The sequence below is a fragment of the Lissotriton vulgaris genome, chromosome 12 (assembly GCF_964263255.1).
Source record: "Lissotriton vulgaris chromosome 12, aLisVul1.2, whole genome shotgun sequence".
Taxonomy (NCBI): domain Eukaryota; kingdom Metazoa; phylum Chordata; class Amphibia; order Caudata; family Salamandridae; genus Lissotriton; species Lissotriton vulgaris.
In genome coordinates this window covers 351816172-351835265 of record NC_141700.1, presented here as the reverse complement: position 1 = coordinate 351835265, position 19094 = coordinate 351816172, and positions in this window count along the sequence as shown.

The window sequence follows — 19094 nt, the reverse complement described above, 5'->3', positions numbered from 1 at the left end:
AAAGACCAGAAAGCCAACTGGGCTCGGAGGGACCGTGTCACTCTGCCAAGATTTGCATCCTGCAAATCAGTGGGGTAATGGTAGATCGTAATCCCTTGGTATCTAAAGGTAACTGATTCCTAGTTCGATCTGGGGTCTAATTGCATATAAAGGGGAAAACACTACCATGTGTTAAAGAAGCACTTCATTATAAAATCGTTATCATGTTCTTATATTTTGCTTGTGTAATTTACATCCCAAATATTTTGACGTTTCTGCATGTACTTTGGCATTTAGGGATGAACCAGATCACTGCTCCTGCCTAGGCGCAACTACAGAACCATTTTAAGACTTGGAAAGAGTTGGCAATTACCCGCAACAACCTTCCAGGGGGCCTGGCCCCTGCTCACCCTTCACAAGCACGACCAGTGGACCATTGTACTAGCGGAGTTTGCCAGGGTGGGTGCTGCTTGTTCAACCACTTGATAGTGCCTCTTCTGTTTCCCTACCCTCTGCTGAGACAAATACCCAGGTAAATAATACTTTCATATACAGATGGCGGGCCCATCTTGTCTGATTTAAGAAATTGTCTTGCCTTGTTCTTATCTTCGTTATTTGTCCGGTTCATACCAACACCACTTTTAATCACTTGCTGTGACTCTCCCATCTCATCTTGATTTCATCATGCTCTTTAATTCTATTTGTCTGGTATTCTAGGCTCCCAGTTCTGAGTTAAACATAGAGTCCCGGAAGCACACTCTAGCGCTGTGAGACTGCAGACAAGTTGTGGATATCCCACATCCTAACATTAGCTGTGAGAATGTCACCCACACCTTCTACTCAGCCTCATTGATATATTTTAGGTTTAAGGTTGAGTGGAGGTTGACGTGAGCCAGAGGTTTTTGTTCAACTTATGTAAAATAGCAGATGGTCATTTACCTTCATGTTTTCCAAACTGTTTGCCATAGATTTTAAAATGTTTAGAAACACAATCAAAATGTTGCTGTTGCTTTCTCTCCAAAACATTTTAGTAAATACGGATGGGGGGTTGCCTTTGACACCATGCTCAAGGGCATTAATGTACTATTCAACAAGGACAAAGTGTGCCACCTGAATATAGCACACCTACAGGCAATATCATAAAGACCAAAGTGAATAAATAGTGCTATGTAGAATGTAGTAAACAAATGCACTGATAAAGTAGTGGGTATGACCTCTCCTTGGATGTGTCCATAAAAATCACCTTTTGTCCTGAGTTCTGACCCTTTTCCTGAATTTTTACATTCCTGTCCAAAATGTACCTCAATCTCAGGTGGTCACCCTACCAGGAACACCGGGGGAACGCCCCGTCGAATGGTTCCCCTTCAACATCAGCCTAAGGGGAGGTAAGCTGAGGAGGGCAATGGCAAAGACAACGGAGAGACTAAAAAGTAGGAGGCAGGAGACTGCTGCTGTGTGGGAGAAGTGTGCAGGATGACGTGCAGGCAGGCAGGGCACCGCACGCACAGAGGAAGGAGGTCACGGGTTAAATGACCCTGTGCGTCTTACAGCTTGGGAACAGACCGGGACCTGACATGGGCCCAATTCACCAGCCTGTTGCCACGGATGGCAATTTGCTATATAAAGGTGCTAATATTGACAGACAATAGCTATCCCGGCCATATTGGCCTCCTCACAGATTGCACAAGGCTCAGGAGGTTGCACTCTCTCCTGCTCAAACCTTCAGAAGTATCAATGGGTATTGTGTTGTCTTGCTGATCTTCCCCAGTCCACGTTAGCAATTTCCCAGACAATATGTGAAGTGGTAACCCAAGGCACCAGTGGGCGGATGGGGCGCACTCTAAAATAGCAGAGAGAGAGAGAGAGAGAGAGAGAGAGAAATAGGTCTGCGGGATCTATAGCAGTGCTGAGAGGTGCTGGAGAGAGACATGAAGCTCATTCTGCACTTCGGATACAGCCCAAACCCCCCACTATAAGGGCAACCCTGCCATAAGTTTGAAGTCACTTGCATCAAAGTTCAGCCACCACCTTCTAAGAGATTCCATGGGAATTCCTGCCAGCTTGAAACAACGTGGTAAGTAAAAACAGTTTTATAGTGTAAGTTAATTAAAATCAATTACAACAATGGAATAAAACGCATAAACGATTAAAAAAATGAATACAATTATTATTAAAACTTCATCAAAGATAAACGCTTTTCTGAGAATTCGCAAGCAGCTTACATTTCTCTCTTTCTATAGTATTACCCGGATTTCAACCTCTCTGCGTTAATTATACTATAAACAACTACTGTTCTGAGATATGTGTTTGTCAATACTCTGAAACACAAGAGAGTGGCATTTTTAACTGCCTGTACTCCACTTTCCCAGCATATTGTTTTAGGTACTTTCTCCTTATATGCAGCAGGAGGAGACACTGGCATGAAATGTGCTCGATTGTTTCCTAATCAACATTACACAAGTGAGATTTTCTTACCCTGCAGGTAATTTGTAACCGAAACCTTCAAATTGCGAGAGTGTGTTATAGAGCAGTCTAAATCTAGGAAATGTTTTTTTGATTTGTGAGTCGATCGCTGAATCGAGATAACTTTGCCTATTCCGTTTGTATGCATTTTCTGTGTATTGTGAGTTTTTATATTTGGTTACAGATGTTTTGAAAGTGAGATAAAACGCTGATTATATACATTTATTAATGAGTATTTCCGTGTCTGCTTCATCATTATAAAAAATGTCGGTATTGATGGGAGGTTGCTGTGTGTTAATCGATGTTTAACTCGTTGTAGATCATCACGAATTCTTTCATAGTGTTAAGATTAGGTCTCATTTTATTATGCATTTCATGGTTTTTGTATTGTCATAAAACAACCACAGAGATAATTAATTAAACGAATTTGACTTGTAAGTGAGGAAGACCTAATTGTAGACTTATCCGACAGTGTGTGTGTGTGTGTGGGGGGGGGGGGGGGTCGATTGTCTTAAGTTAAAAGCGAGCTGGATAAATTTGATAAATAATGTGCAAATACTAGGTAATGTATCATTTTTAATACTATTTCTGCATATAGAAAACCAGAGACTATTTTGGTGACTTAAACAGTAATGGTTGGATCAATTGCCCTCTCCGTAAAGTTTTGCGAAACATTTGATGGCTTGCACAGCTGTAGATCTATTAGTTATCTTTTCGTTGCATGATGACCAATTTAGTTTTGAATCAATTTCCACTCCAAGGTAAGTGCAGGGAGACACTTGCTCAATATTTTTGTTTTTCAGCTTCCAAAAGAACCTCGGTTTAGGACATACAAAATATATTTTTTTTGTTTTGTGGAAATTGATTAATAAACCATTCAGCTTGTGATATTGTTATAAAACGATGTAGGTGTCTTGGCAATCCATTCTGTGTAGTTGATACTAGAATCAGGTAATATACATACTCTAGGTAGGAGATTATGGTCCCGATGTAGGTAATTTTATTTTACCACTTCTTAAATACCGAATGATACCGAATCGGTATTTAAGAAGTGGTAAAATAGAGGGGGGGATGTAGGTAATACAGAATTGGTAAATACCGAATCGTTAAGATTCGGTATTTACCGATTCTGTAAATACCGATTCGGTAAAGCCCATTGATTCCAATGGGCATTGAAGCCCATAGGAATCAATGGGCTTTACCGAATGGGTATTTACCGATTCGGTAAATACCGATTCCAGCATGGGTGCAGGGGGTGTCACTTTGACCCTCTAGCACCCCAAATACAGGCATGTGTGCCATGTGGCACACAGACATGCCCTAAGGGCATGTCTGTCTGTCACATGGCATAGGTGTGCATGCACACATGTGCATGCACACCTGGATTCGGTATTTTACCACCCAATTGGATTGGGTGGTAAAATACCGAATCTGAAAGGCCTGTAGCACTGGAAACAGTGCTACCTACATCAGGAATATTCAGAATCGGTAGAATTACCGATTCGGTATTTTACAGAATCGGTAAATTTACAGATTCTGTAAAATATAGCCCCCTACATCTCAATCACCAAATACTGGTCGGTAACGGCCGAATTCGGCCGTTACCGACCGGTTATTTGGTGACCTACATCGGGCCCCAAATGTTTGCCATATTCAGGAGGATTACCATCTGTTTGATTACAACATTTGGTAAGATCAGAAATATAAAGTGAGAAGAGAAGCCTTGTATAAGCTTGCTGTTATTGGGAATTTTTTATGTTATTCGATTCCATTTGTCAATTTTATTTAGAGGATTACCATCTGTTTGATCACAACATTTGGTAAGATCAGAAATATAAAGTGAGAAGAGAAGCCTTGTATAAGCTTGCTGTTATTGGGAATTTTCGATGTTATTCTATTCCATTTGTCAATTTTATTTAGAGGATTACCATCTATAAAGTCTTGGGGGAGAATATCGTCCAAGTAATGACAACCCTTTTTAATGGTATCCTTAGGGAAGGAAAGCCACCGCCAAAATCTTGGGGTGAGGCCACAATTGTTCTTATACCCAAACCAGGGAAGGACGTATCAGAGTGTGGGTCCTATAGACCAATATCTTTGCTGAACAGTGACTATAAGATTTTTGCCGCAATACTTTCAGCAAGACTGGGTAATGTAATAGGCACCATTATTCATCATGACCAGAAAGGCTTTATTAAGGGGCGCCATCTTTCAGATCTTACACATGATTTGGTAGGGGCTATAGATATTGCCTCTGCTTTTTCCCTTCCACTGGCCACCTTAACCCTTGACGCAGCTAAGGCCTTTGATAGGGTCAACTGGCCCTACCTAAATGATGTGTTAAAAAGGTTTAACTTTGGGGAGGGCTTTCGCAGAACTATTGCCTTGCTCTATCGAGCCCCCTCGGCTAGGCTGCTGATTAATGAGATTTTGACAGAACCCTTTAAGATTACTAGAAGTACGAGGCAGGGTTGTCCGCTTTCTCCCCTCCTTTTTAATTTATACATTGAGCCGTTTGCCCAGGCTTTGCGAGCAGACGAAAATATACCATCATTCAAGTTTAAGGAGTGGGAGAGGCGGACGGCATTATATGCCGATGATATCTTAATCTTTACCTCGGATCCGGTGTTGTCCTTCCCTGCCGTGATTCAGAAGGCTGTAGAGTTCGGCAAGATCTCGGGCTACAATATCAATTCAAGTAAGACCGAGGTCATGGGCTGGAATATTCCGGACCCACGGTTAGGCATAAACATCACCACCTCTATGCGCTATCTCGGGATCCGAATCACCCAAGACATCGGAACCATTGCCCAAACTAACTTAGATCAAGTCTCCAGGGAATGTAAGGGCCTATTGAAATCTTGGACTCACTTGCCACTTTCTATAATGGGTAGGGTCAACTTAATAAAAATGTCTATCCTTCCCAAGTTTATATTTATCTTTGGTGCCATTCCTTTGGGGTTTTATGTGAAGATGTTGGACAGATGTCAGCGAGAGCTTAACTCCCTTATTTGGAATTATAAGTCGACTAGAATTGCGTGGAAGAAGTTGAGGAGGAGAAGGGAGAAGGGGGGTCTCGCCCTACCGGATTTAGTGTATTACGCTTGGGCCTTTCAGTTGTCCTACTCCAGGATGTTATTAAAAACACCATCGAGTCTTCTGGAGGTGACAATGTATAAAGCCATGTTAACCGGAGCAAATCTACCAGCTGATGGATTTCTATATAAATTTGGGAGCCAGAAATATTTTAAGAAAATAAGACTGAAAATCATACAGTCATGGGCTAAGGGCTGTCTAGTCATTAGAAGAAGATTGGGGCTGTCTTACTACTCCAATTTCGCTCCCATATGGGACTCCCCGGGTTTACCGGAGTGTCTTAGGGACAGTTTATCTTCTCCACTAGAGGAAGCTGGAATTGCTAGATGGGGAGAGCTATTGGTGGACGGATCGATACTTCCTTGGGATGAATTACATGAGCGTATAGGTCCAGCATTTTCTAGATTTAAATTCATCCAGCTGGAAAGCTGGGGGAGAGCCCAGCGGTGCAAAGATGTATTATTTGGGAAATCAAGCTCCCTGGAGCAGCTGCTACTAGAAAGACCTAGGGGTGGTAAGGAGGTGGCCTTCTGGTATTGGCAGCTTCTGGAGGAAACCGATGGGGATTTCACCCTTCCAGATGAATTGTGGGGAGAGACAATGGGCTTTCAATGTGAGGAGATATGGTTAAGATCTTTTGCGCTCCTCTATAAAGTGGTGAAGCCATCATGGCTGAGGCGCAACCATCTGTTCACAGCACATCAGGCTTATATAACACCGCTGAGACTTTCCAAATTTCTCCCAGACAAGAAGTGTAATAAATGTAATTTACCAGAAGCTTCAGACATTCACATGTTCATGGAATGCCCCAACATCGGTCAGTTTTGGGAGGAAGTGCTGTCTACCTTAAATTCCATTATGAACACATCATTAGTAATTTCATTGCCACTAATCATCTTTGGAATAGAGGACAGTATTTCTGGCAAAGCAAGATCTTTTCTGTTTTATGCTATTCTGTTGGCTAGAAGGCAGATTTGCATACGGTGGGTGGAAAAATCTGCTCCAATATATTCGGACTGGCTCACGTCTTTATATGAAACATCAAAGGTGGACATGGCTAGAGCTTGCAATAACCGTAATCTGGCCTTCTGGGATCTGTTGATACAGTGGAGATAGTGTTCCGGGGTTTTTTTTTTTTCTTTTTCCCCGGGTCCTATGATTATGCCACCAACACTCCTTGGACCGGGTCTGGCCTCGATACGGTTTTTTGGTCCTTCAGGTTGAGACATACCTAGATGGAGTCAGCGTAAGAACTTAAAATCCCCTTCTTCTTGGGACTTCTCTGCCACCAGTAAAATATCTCGGAGTCCAGTTCCAGAGATGGGTATCATATTCTTGGTTCCCTCTCTTGGTCGGGGACACGCAAGGTGGTTGGCATTTCCTAAGCAGGGGGTAAGTCAAATGAGGACAAAAAAAAAAGAAATAAAAAAAAAAAAAAGAGAAAAAAAAATAAACCATTCAGCTTGTGATATTGTTATAAAACGATGTAGGTGTCTTGGCAATCCATTCTGTGTAGTTGATACTAGAATCAGGTAATATACATACTCTAGGTAGGAGAATATGGTCCCGATGTAGGTAATTTTATTTTACCACTTCTTAAATACCGAATGATACCGAATCGGTATTTAAGAAGTGGTAAAATAGAGGGGGGGATGTAGGTAATACAGAATTGGTAAATACCGAATCGTTAAGATTCGGTATTTACCGATTCTGTAAATACCGATTCGGTAAAGCCCATTGATTCCAATGGGCATTGAAGCCCATAGGAATCAATGGGCATTACCGAATCGGTATTTACTGATTCGGTAAATACCGATTCCAGCAAGGGTGCAGGGGGTGTCACTTTGACCCTCTAGCACCCCAAATACAGGCATGTGTGCCATGTGGCACACAGACATGCCCTAAGGGCATGTCTGTCTGTCACATGGCATAGGTGTGCATGCACACATGTGCATGCACACCTGGATTCGGTATTTTACCAGCCAATTGGATTGGGTGGTAAAATACCGAATCTGAAAGGCCTGTAGCACTGGAAACAGTGCTACCTACATCAGGAATATTCAGAATCGGTAAAATTACCGATTCGGTATTTTACAGAATCGGTAAATTTGCAGATTCTGTAAAATATAGCCCCCTACATCTCAATCACCAAATACCGGTCGGTAACGGCCGAATTCGGCCGTTACCGACCGGTTATTTGGTGACCTACATCGGGCCCCAAATGTTTGCCATATTCAGGAGGATTACCATCTGTTTGATTACAACATTTGGTAAGATCAGAAATATAAAGTGAGAAGAGAAGCCTTGTATAAGCTTGCTGTTATTGGGAATTTTTTATGTTATTCGATTCCATTTGTCAATTTTATTTAGAGGATTACCATCTGTTTGATCACAACATTTGGTAAGATCAGAAATATAAAGTGAGAAGAGAAGCCTTGTATAAGCTTGCTGTTATTGGGAATTTTCGATGTTATTTTATTCCATTTGTCAATTTTATTTAGAGGATTACCATCTGTTTGATCACAACATTTGGTAAGATCAGAAATATAAAGTGAGAAAGGAAGCCTTGTATAAGCTTGCTGTTATTGGGAATTTTTGATGTTATTCTATTCCATTTGTCAATTTTATTTAGACCCAGGTATTTGTATGACGCTCTATTAGTTTATAGAATAGAGTGTGATCAATTCCTCAAGCCTGTAGTTTTGTCCAGAGAATGCTACTCACCACCTTATTGAAGGGAGTGGAGTAGTCAATGAAGCATAAAAATAATTTGTGATATTAATTTTCCAATATGAGACCATCAGCCCATTCAAATCCTTACATTACACTTCTCTCATCCTTATTCTTTTTGCAAATATTATCTGTAACTCTCCTGCAGACACACAACAAACAAGTCACTTGCAGTCACTGTCAGTAATACTCATTACCTCCTTGTCTGTCATCCTCTCACAGTCCTTACGTCAGTAGCGGCTGGTATTGTGAAAGAATGGTGCTATGTTGTGACTTGATTGTCGCCTCTCCTTTCTCTTATGCACTTCTTCCCTACTGCTCAGCCAGGAAGAGTGTTGGAATGTGTGGTGATGTCATGGAATGCTTGGATACCTGGTGATGTGCTGAGTGTCAGTTAGTGTGTGCAGGCTGAGCAGCAGGGAGGCTGCTCCTGGTGTGGTTACCTTACAGCTTACTTACCATCTTATTTACTAACTTCATCTTCTGTAACTGGAACAATAAACCTCCTCCTTTCGATTTACCTCTTGGGTACATTTGGACTTCTTTTACCCACAACACGCGGCAGGGGGAGAATGGGTTGTGGGACAAAAAAAGTACCTGCAGCAGGCTGTGTCATGCTCTTCTGCTCCTCTCCTTGCAGGTACAGGCTCACAGATTCCACTGTGGCCAAACCTGACTGCTATCATGTCATGACAGCAACGGCAGGATTGCCCTGAGTGCTCTGAATTTGTACTCCCAGTGAGACTGGGAGTCTGCCTGCTTTCTCCTACCCGGCAAAGCAGCTCGGGTTGGAGACAGCTTTAGTACGCATGACCGTTTGACCGGCTGGACAATTGTAATGAGCACTGACAACAGTGCCCACCACTCCTCCTGTAGCCTGTCATCCCCCAACGCCCCACCCCCAAAGCAGAAAAGGCAAAATAAAACAATAATGAATCGTGTTTATTATCAATTTATTTTTCCTTTCCTGCAATTTTGAGGCAGCTGGTAAGGGGCGGCGAGTGACGCACCTGCACCATAGAGGAGACGCTGCTGTTTTGTGTATGAGTTTGAGCCCAATCAAATATGGCCGCCTATCAGCCTCATATCTCATATACTGCACTGATATACTCTAGTACACACAGTATAGTAGCTGCATCCCATTCCAAAATGGCTGCCTACCAGCCTCATATACTGCACTGTTCTACTCTAGCACACATAATAGAGATTACCGATAATCTACCATAATGCACTATATAGATCTCCTCTTTAATATAGAGCACCAAAAAGTGCACTCGCACGAAATAAAATATTGAGAGTAAATATATCGTATAAACTCGAACACTTCTCATAATATAGTTAGTAGTAGCGTAATATACAATAGAAAGTTTTAACTCTCTATATTATCCTGTAACTGTTAATCAAGAAATAACTACGATTCTCGCCGAGATCACGATCACGTGATATACCCTAGCCAATGATAGGAGACTATCCACATACTAAGACAGCATAGAATCATAGAACGAACAGGATTGGCTGACACACGGAAAGACGAACACCGAGTACCAAGGCAGTTTTGCTCTCCACGATCGTAAGTTAAACGCGAGCGCTTAGCGTTTTGAGATTAAACTTCTAAATAAGAGTGTTACTTAACCAAATCTCTAAAAGAAAGAAGGCGCCACCAACCCACATTTTTAAATAATAATGCGCACTTTTGTAAACAACGAGTAACATGAGTGTAAGAGTTTAGAGGGTAACAGCGTTATCTGTACACACCTAGGGGCAACAAATTCTATACAGTAGTTGATATGTGATATTATATATTGATAGTTAGCATGAACCTGAACATGAAGTATCCGAGTTGATTTAAACACTGAATTGCATATATATAAGTCAATTATTTGTGAAGTAATGTACGAGTTATGATTTACATTTTTGATGAGCCTAGCTCAAATTTCATTTTTTTCCATACACAGACCCCTGAGGAAGGGTCACATACGACCCGAAATGCATAGGGTAAAAGTGGAACAATGAAGCTTTAGGTAAAGTAAAGAACAATATGATACTGAAAAAGTAACGAACGGAACTATGAAATAAATAAGATTCCTTGAAACATAACAAAGAGTGAATTGAATTTATTGAAAAGAAGATAAGTGAAAAGACCAGCGGTGCCCACCACTCCTCCTGTAGCCTGTCATCCCCCAACGCCCCACCCCAAAAGCAGAAAAGGAAAAATAAAACAATAATGAAGCGTGTTTATTATCAATTTATTTTTCCTTTCCTGCAATTTTGAGGCAGCTGGCAAGGGGCGGCGAGTGACGCACATGCACCATAGAGGAGGCGCTGCTGCTTTGTGTATGAGTTTACCTCCATTTACGCTGAACCTAATCACCAAACTTGACTTTTCCCACGCAATCCAAGATGGCCTCCATACCAAATGGTATAAGTACATCACTTCCTTGGTAGGTTTTCCTGTTTTCTTCTTTCTGCAGTCAATTGCCATCTTGGCTACAGGTATGTTTTAGTTGTTTTCTTTTGTTTTTGCAGACCTGCTGTAGCAGTTTGTTTTTGGTGTTAATGGTCATGCTCGTATTCAGGGCATACATGACCGCAGGGGTGTCTGAGCCCAGCTCGGCTGCCTGTGACGGCCTCAGGGATATATGTTTTTCAGTGTTTTTTTTTCATTAGCTTCATTTCCCTGGTTATTTTTATGAGCTCCTGGTGGACTTCTGAGAGGGGTGCATGGCGCCTTTGTGCTAGCCCAGACTGATTTTCTTGAGATCGTCACATGCATGGCCTCTGTCTGATCTCAATATGACCCCCCGCTTTGCCATTTGAAGTGCGTCTCCAGGGTTCCGTCTGTACTTTGTAGCCGGGGGAGCACACAGCATGGTGCTGCGTTGTCATGGTGGCGTGCTGGGCCTCGGAGCTCTTCTCTTTTTTCCTAATTCTTCTTTTTTTTTTTTTTTTCATAAAGCTTTATTCGGAACATTTAAAAAACATGTCCATAAAAGCACATACAGTTACAAATACAAACAATTCATTAAACATTACATAATTCATTAAAGAAAACACATAATACAAAATATCCAGAGGGGGATGGAATAAATATTTAAAATATTTAAATATTTTAAAAACACATACTTTTCCTGGCGCTAATAGCTTTAAGCAGGAATGTAGCGGTAAAAAAGCAAATGTCCGGATCATTCAAATTAAAAAGCAGTCTCATAGCATCTGTAGTAGTTCTCACTCCAAATCTGTTTAACATAAGCTTCAGGTAGAATTTCCGTAATTCCCTATACAATTCGCATGTTAATAAAAAGTGCTTAGTGCTCTGTTCCGTTTTGTTATCACATTCACATGGGCCAATAGGGCGCATTTTAATGTTAGGGCACGCAACAAGATAATGTACTATTCCCATCCTCATTCTGGTTAGTACAAACTGGTGCAAAACTCTGGTTACTTGTGACAAATACGGACTAAATCCAATAAATTCATTCATGCTATTGTACAGTACACATGTGGATAACTTAGAATCCTCCAAAAAATGCCTTTCATTACAATAATTCAGAAAAATTGATTTCATATTTGATTTGGAGATATCCGAGACACTGTAAGGATCGTTAATCACATTGGTCCCGAAATTTTTTTGATTTTTGAGAACATTCAATAATGTATTTAATCCAAGGGATCTTTAGGTGCTGGTCTAATGAAAGACAGTCCTCGATAATTGCTCTATTCAAAGAGGTACCGTCGCTAAGCCAAATTGAGCGCCACAGTAATAGGGGCCTTAGCATGATCATATCAGTTAGGGCTTGAATCCCTGTTTCCTTATGGACCAAGGAGTTGGAGGTAGACTTGGGCAAACACAGGAGCCTTTTCAGGAAGATATTCTCCTCTACCTGAAGGCTCCTCGCAGGTGACACACCCCAAACGCCAGCCCCGTAAAGGGCCACGGAAAGACATCTTGATTGGTAAATTTTTAACATGTCTTTAATACGTCTGTTCCCCAGCTTTTTGGCAAATAAAAAGACCCCGTTGGCACTCCTGATCATCTTAGTTCTTACAACTTTATGTTCAGTGGCCCAGCTCCCATTATTGGAAAAAGTAATTCCCAAATAACAAAAATGTTCAACTTTTTTAACCAATTCACCCTCAATTAAATAGTGGGTTTTACCTTTAATTTTGGTTTTTCCCGGCCCACACTCCATTACATATGTTTTAGACTTATTGATCACCAGTTTCCTACTTTTGATGAATCGTACAAAATGGTCCATCAAACGTTGAAGACCCAAGGGAGTCCTAGACAGTAACACTGCGTCGTCCGCATAGAGTAGTACAGGTATATTAAGATTGTTAACTCTAGGGGCATCCGCAGCGACTGTTTGCAGGACAGAATCAACCTCATTTATGAAGAGAGTAAAAAGCAGGGGTGCTAAAACGCACCCCTGTCTAATACCTCTTCCTATCCCAAACTTGGTCGTACATTCGCCAGTAGGTCCATAACGGACACTGGTGCGGAGCTTTTCGTACAGGCAGGCAAGGAAATATATTATGCCTTCAGGTGCCCCCATTTCTAATAATTTGACCCATAATATAGCGTGGCCTACCAGATCGAAAGCGCTACTAAGGTCGGCGAAACATAAATATAGCGACCCTTTTTTGGCCTGGGTATATTTCCCTACCAGGAGCTCTAAATTCAGGCACTGTTCAATGGTACCACGGCCTTTTCTAAAACCAAACTGGCAGTTACTTAAGATCTCGTTGGTTTCTGCCCACTCCTCTAGTCTTACTAGGAGGACCCTACTCATGATTTTAACAGAGCAGTCCAGTAAGGATATTGGTCGGTAATTTTTAGCATCCCCCGGTCACCTTTCTTATATATGGGGATGATTATTGACTCTTCCCAAGTAGACGGTATTTTACTACAAATGGCTGCGTTAAAGATTTTGGTCAACAATGGGCCCCAAATCTCCGGTGCAGTCTTATACACGTCTATGGGGACGCCATCCGGACCCTGGGCCTTTCCTCCTTTACTGGATCTTATACTAGCCATGACTTCTTCTGTAGTAATATCTAAGGCTAAGATGGGCCAGCCTTCTTCATGGGAAACTGTTATATTACTTGAATCAAAGATATTGGAAAAATGTTGGATCCAAAATTCCATGCTCACATTAGATGTCAGTTCTGGCGCCTTATCATCTTTTAGGAATGGACTATTCACCGTGGACCAGAACAGGGTACAGTTATTTGTATCCGCTGCTTGGTTAAGATTATCCCACGCTTCCTGCTGTAACTCAGCTTTTCTACGTTTAAGGGTCATATTATATCCCTGTCTAAGTTGAACCACCAGGTTTTTATCCCTTGGTTTAGCTGCTAAAGCCTCTTTAAGATCAGTCCGGGCAGTAGAGCAAGCATGATCAAACCAACCCCTTTTACACCTATTCTTGGGCCCAGCCTCTTTAGTAAACTTCTTGTTAATGGTTGAATTGATTCTGTTAAAGTGGTCAATACTGTCGGTCGAGGTGACATCCTGTTCTAATATTGCCGTGATCTCCATCAGGCAACTAGAAATGATGGAATCCGATGTTATATCCGCTTTTTCTCCCTTCCACCTCAATCTATACCCATTCTGTCTATGAGGTTCAATATTAACAATATTACCCTGTTCACAAACATAGACATTGTTCCAGAAAGTTAATTCGGTAATCAAACAGTTGTGATCACTTAATATAATATCAATCACCTTAGGCGTGGGGCATAACGGAGCAAGGGTTGAGGACATGCAAATAAAATCAATAATGGTGTTAGCGCCCCTTCCTTTAAAAGTTGGAATATTTTCACCCTGATCATTTTTAGCATTGTCCATAATTTCCATGTCATACTGTATTAGAAAATTATTCAAGGTTTCCCCATAGGTGTGATGAGGGAAATGGACATCAGCTTCCCCCAGACGGTTATACACACCGCAAACCTTCTGAGAAGATAGTGGGCATACAGAGACATTAAAATCCCCCACAAAAATAAATTCAAATACACCGTTAAAATTCTTCACAAGATTGTTCAATGTCATATCTAATTCGTTAATTGCAACATGTCTAGTGCCATCAAATGTGTTATTATAAAAATTAATCAGAAGTATATTTCTGCTAGCTTCTTGTGTAAGCCATAGAATTTGTGAATGAGCCCCCACATTAACAAACTTTTTCACTGAGATAGGTAATTTAACTGAGATCAATACCAGCAACCCTCCTTTAGCTCTACCGTGGGTTGAAGGCAATGCTGGAAGCTCACAGGATACAAAACCATCGATTCCTTTAAAGTTTTTGGTAAACAGTCATAATATTGATTCCAAAATATAGAATGGACATAATATCGAAGTAAAAATATAGAATGGACAAAATATCGAATGGACACAAAATAGTGGTTAAAAATATCGAATTTAAGGTAAGTAATATCGATTTTCAAAATATAGAAGTCAAAATATCGAAGTATACAATATAGGCATTACATATATCGATTTTTTAATAATATCAATTTTTTTAAAGTGTTTTGTATGTTAGTATATGTGTGAAAAGTGTATATTAATTTTTGTAATGTATGTTTAATGTATTTTAAGTAATGAATTTTATGTTATTTAATTTTTGCGTAATTTAATTCTGTAGTGGGTTGTGGGTTTATAGGGGAATAGGGTGGGAAGTAATTTAATTGTAATAAATTAAATATTTGTATTTATTTATTGGTATTCATTTTGAATTTATTGTTATTTTTTAATTGGTAATACATTTTTATTACTTGCCAATTAATTTGTATTAATTGATTAATTGTTAATTATGTTAATTTTCTAAATTTATTTTCTGTAGCGGGTTGTGGGTTTATTGGGGAATAGGGTGGGAAGTAATTTAATTGTAATTAAGTAAATAATTTTTTTCATTTATTGGTATTGATTTTACATTTATTGTTAATTAATTTTTAATTGGTAATTAATTTCTATTAATTGGCAATTAATTTTTATTAATTGGTAATTATTTTGTATTAATTAAATAGTTGATAATTATGATAATTGTATTTTCTGTAGTGGGATGTGGGTTTATAGGGGAATAGGGTGGGAAGTAATGTAATTGTAATTAATTACATATTAAAAATACTTTTTGTGTATTGATAATTAATTTACTGTTAATTTTTAATTAATATACATTTTTATTATTATTTTGATTTTGTTATTGAAAATTAATTAGTTGTTAAATAATTATGAATAGGTTATACATTTTTAATAAATAATATGTAGTTGTATTTCTAATTAATTATTACATATTATTAAATTGGTTATTAATTTCAATTAATTTTTTATTGGTATTGATATTTAATTTATTTTTAATAATATATTAAATCATTACTTTCCTTACTGTTAAACTCACTGGAGTGGAAATAGTAATTTTCACCCTCCCGCTATCCAACGCTTTCCCTACTGTTGCACTCTCTGGAGTGGGAATAGTATTTTTTACCCCTACGCTATCCAACGCTTTCCCTACTGTTGCACTCTCTGGAGTGGGAATAGTAATTTTTACCCCTACGCTATCCAAACCTTTCCCTACAGTTGCACTATCTGGAGTGGGAATAGTAATTTTCCCTCTCCCGCTATCCAACGCTTTCCCTACTGTTGCACTCTCTGGAGTGGGAATAGTATTTTTTACCCCTACGCTATCCAACGCTTTCCCTACTGTTTCACTCTCTGGAGTGGGAATAGTAATTTTTACTTCTACACTATCCACTGCTTTCCCTACTGTTGTACTCTCTGGAGTGGAAATAGTAATTTTTACCCTTCCAATATCCAACGCTTTCCCTACTGTTGCACTCTCTGGAGTGGGAATAGTATTTTTTACCTTCCCGCTATCCAACGCTTTCCCTACTGTTGCACTCTCTGGAGTGGGAATAGTCATTTTTACCCCTACGCTATCCAACGCTTTCCCTACTGTTGCACTCTCTGGAGTGGGAATAATAATTTTTACCCCTACGCTATCCAAAGCTTTCCCTACTGTTGCACTATCTGGAGTGGGAATAGTAATTTTCACACTCCCGCTATCCAACGCTTTCCCTACTGTTGCACTCTCTGGAGTGGGAATAGTATTATTTACCCCTACGCTATCCAACGCTTTCCCTACTGTTGCACTCTCTGGAGTGGGAATAGTAATTTTTACCCCTACGCTATCCAATGCTTTCCCTACTGTTGTACTCTCTGGAGTGGAAATAGTAATTTTTACCCTTCCAATATCCAGCGCTTTCCCTACTGTTGCACTCTCTGGAGTGGGAATAGTAATTCTTACCCTCCCGCTATCCAACGCTTTCCCTACTGTTGCACTCTCTGGAGTGGGAATAGTAATTTTTACCCTTATGCTATCCAACGCTTTCCCTACTGCTGCACTCTCTGGAGTGGGAATAGTAATTTTTACCCCTACGCTATCCAACGCTTTCCCTACTGTTGCACTCTCTGGAGTGGGAATAGTATTTTTTACCCCTATGCTATCCAACGCTTTCCCTACTGTTACACTCACTGGAGTAGAAATAGTATTTTTTACCCTCCCGCTATTCAACGCTTTCCTTACTGTTGCTCTCTCTGGAGTGGGAATAGTAATTTTGACCCTTACGCTATCCAACGCTTTCCCTACTGTTGCACTCACTGAAGTGGGAATAGTATTTTTTACCCCTACGCTATCCAACGCTTTCCCTACTGTTGCACTCTCTGGAGTGGGAATAGTAATTTTTACCCCTACGCTATCCAACGCTTTCCCTACTGTTGCACTCACTGGTGTGGTAATAATAAATGTTACCCTCCTGCTATCCTACGGTAAAATATTTTACATTTTTTAATAATAACTTAAATTAATTATATCCTAATTTTAAGGTTATTTGAGTATTTTTAAGTATGTTTTAGTTAATTATATTTATTATTTCATTAATTTTAAATTACTTTTAAGACATTTAAAAAAATTCGATATTTTGACTGACTATATTTTTTACAGACTATATTTTGGATTCGATATTTTTGTACTTACCTGTTTGTAGATAGGAATTCGATATTTTGGCATTCTATACTTTGGTGACTATATTTTGGTAAGTCTATGTTTTGTCATTCTATATTATGTCAGTGATCCAAAGTTTTTGCACCAGGTTTCCTGAAGGCAAAGAATATTGAATAAGTGCACAAAGTCCTTCCATCCTAACGTATCCTCCTTTGCCGCTAATCCAGCAATATTCCAGCTGACAATGTGACAAATTACCTTCTCTCTATCTTGACTTACAGTAGGCTGTTCAACACTAGATATGGACATGTTATTCCCTATGTTAAAAGGCTCAATGTTAGGTATTAAATTTGAGACAACACCCCCTATCGGCGTACAGTCTAAGCACACATCATTGCCCAAATCATCTATAGACAAAATTACTTCTTCATTGAAAGTACTATTTACAGCATCCCGTAAACGGGTCAATCTCATGTCAATCATTTTGGTCTAAGTAGCTCAGGGACTGAAACCTGTTCTGAGTTGGGACCTGGTAAACCATTCCACTATCAAACAAGGGAGTACTACCAAAGGATACAAATGGGTTGGGGGTATGTATTAGAGAATTATTCCCCCCTGACATAGGATTCACCATATGCATGGGTGGGGTGAATAAGCCATTTTGTAAACCAGGGCAGAAGTTGGGTATCGCAGGTCTGTTTACCAAAGATGGATAGGTAAAATTACTCATTACCCTCTCCTTACAATTAACGGGAGGTTGCCTGCTTAGGTGATTATAAAAGTAGCCCAGTGGTCTAGCGACTACTTCTGTCTCTGACTGTGTGATTGCGGCTGCTCTAAGCAAGACAGTCGCAACATGTTGCGGGTGCTTAAAATTAATGATCACACAATCCCCCCACCAGGCTTTTTTGGTGTTACCGATCCAGTTGACTCTTCTGATAGAGAGGATTTGGTCAGAGTAGCCAACTGGGTAACCACAATGACGATTTAACCAGGAGATTGTTTTATTCCTCAAAGAATCCGCCGTCTCGTGATCATTTGGGGGCTGGGTTAGGATCGGGACGTTAGTTAAAACCACGACTTAAGGTACACAATCAGGTGGAAGATCAACTGGACGCCTACATATCCGTATGGGTACCCCATTGGATCCCCCTGTGGCATCTGGTGGAGCTGATACCACCGGTGCCGGTGGTGTCTTAGGAGCTGGTAATGTAGGTCTATCATTCTGTGTAGTACCCGACATAGTTCTTGTCGCCCCAACATTTGATTGCTTTGAAGATCTACCTGCCTCCTGGGTCATAGTAGGTAACAATACAGGTGGCTCTTTAGATGGATGTTTCCTGGTATTAATGGGGGGGGCACTAGTTGTAGTTAGTGGCTGCACCCTATCTTTTGTAGAGACAGTAGCTATGCATGCTGGCTTTTTAATATCTAATATAGACTTTTCCAATTTATCAGCATGCTGGTCCACCACGCCCCTTAATCTAGCTACTTCCGCCTGTAGATCTCCTATTTTATTTAACAAAGGCTCTACCACCATATTAAATTTACTGTAGATAGTACTCAATAATAGGTCAATTTGGTCATGCTTAATGGAAACAAATTTATCTTGTCCCGAAGATCCTATTTCCTCGGAATACTCCATATGAGTGGTCTCTTTTTTATTCTTTCTAGTGATGGGGCTACCTCGCTTGGGAGCCGTTTTCCTACAGGCTCGCATAAACTTGGTAGCCCTACCAGATTGCTGAGGTGTTCCCCCAGAATTATCACATGGGTCATCGTCCCCCCTTATCGAATTGTCTGGGACCATAGTTAGATCAACATGGA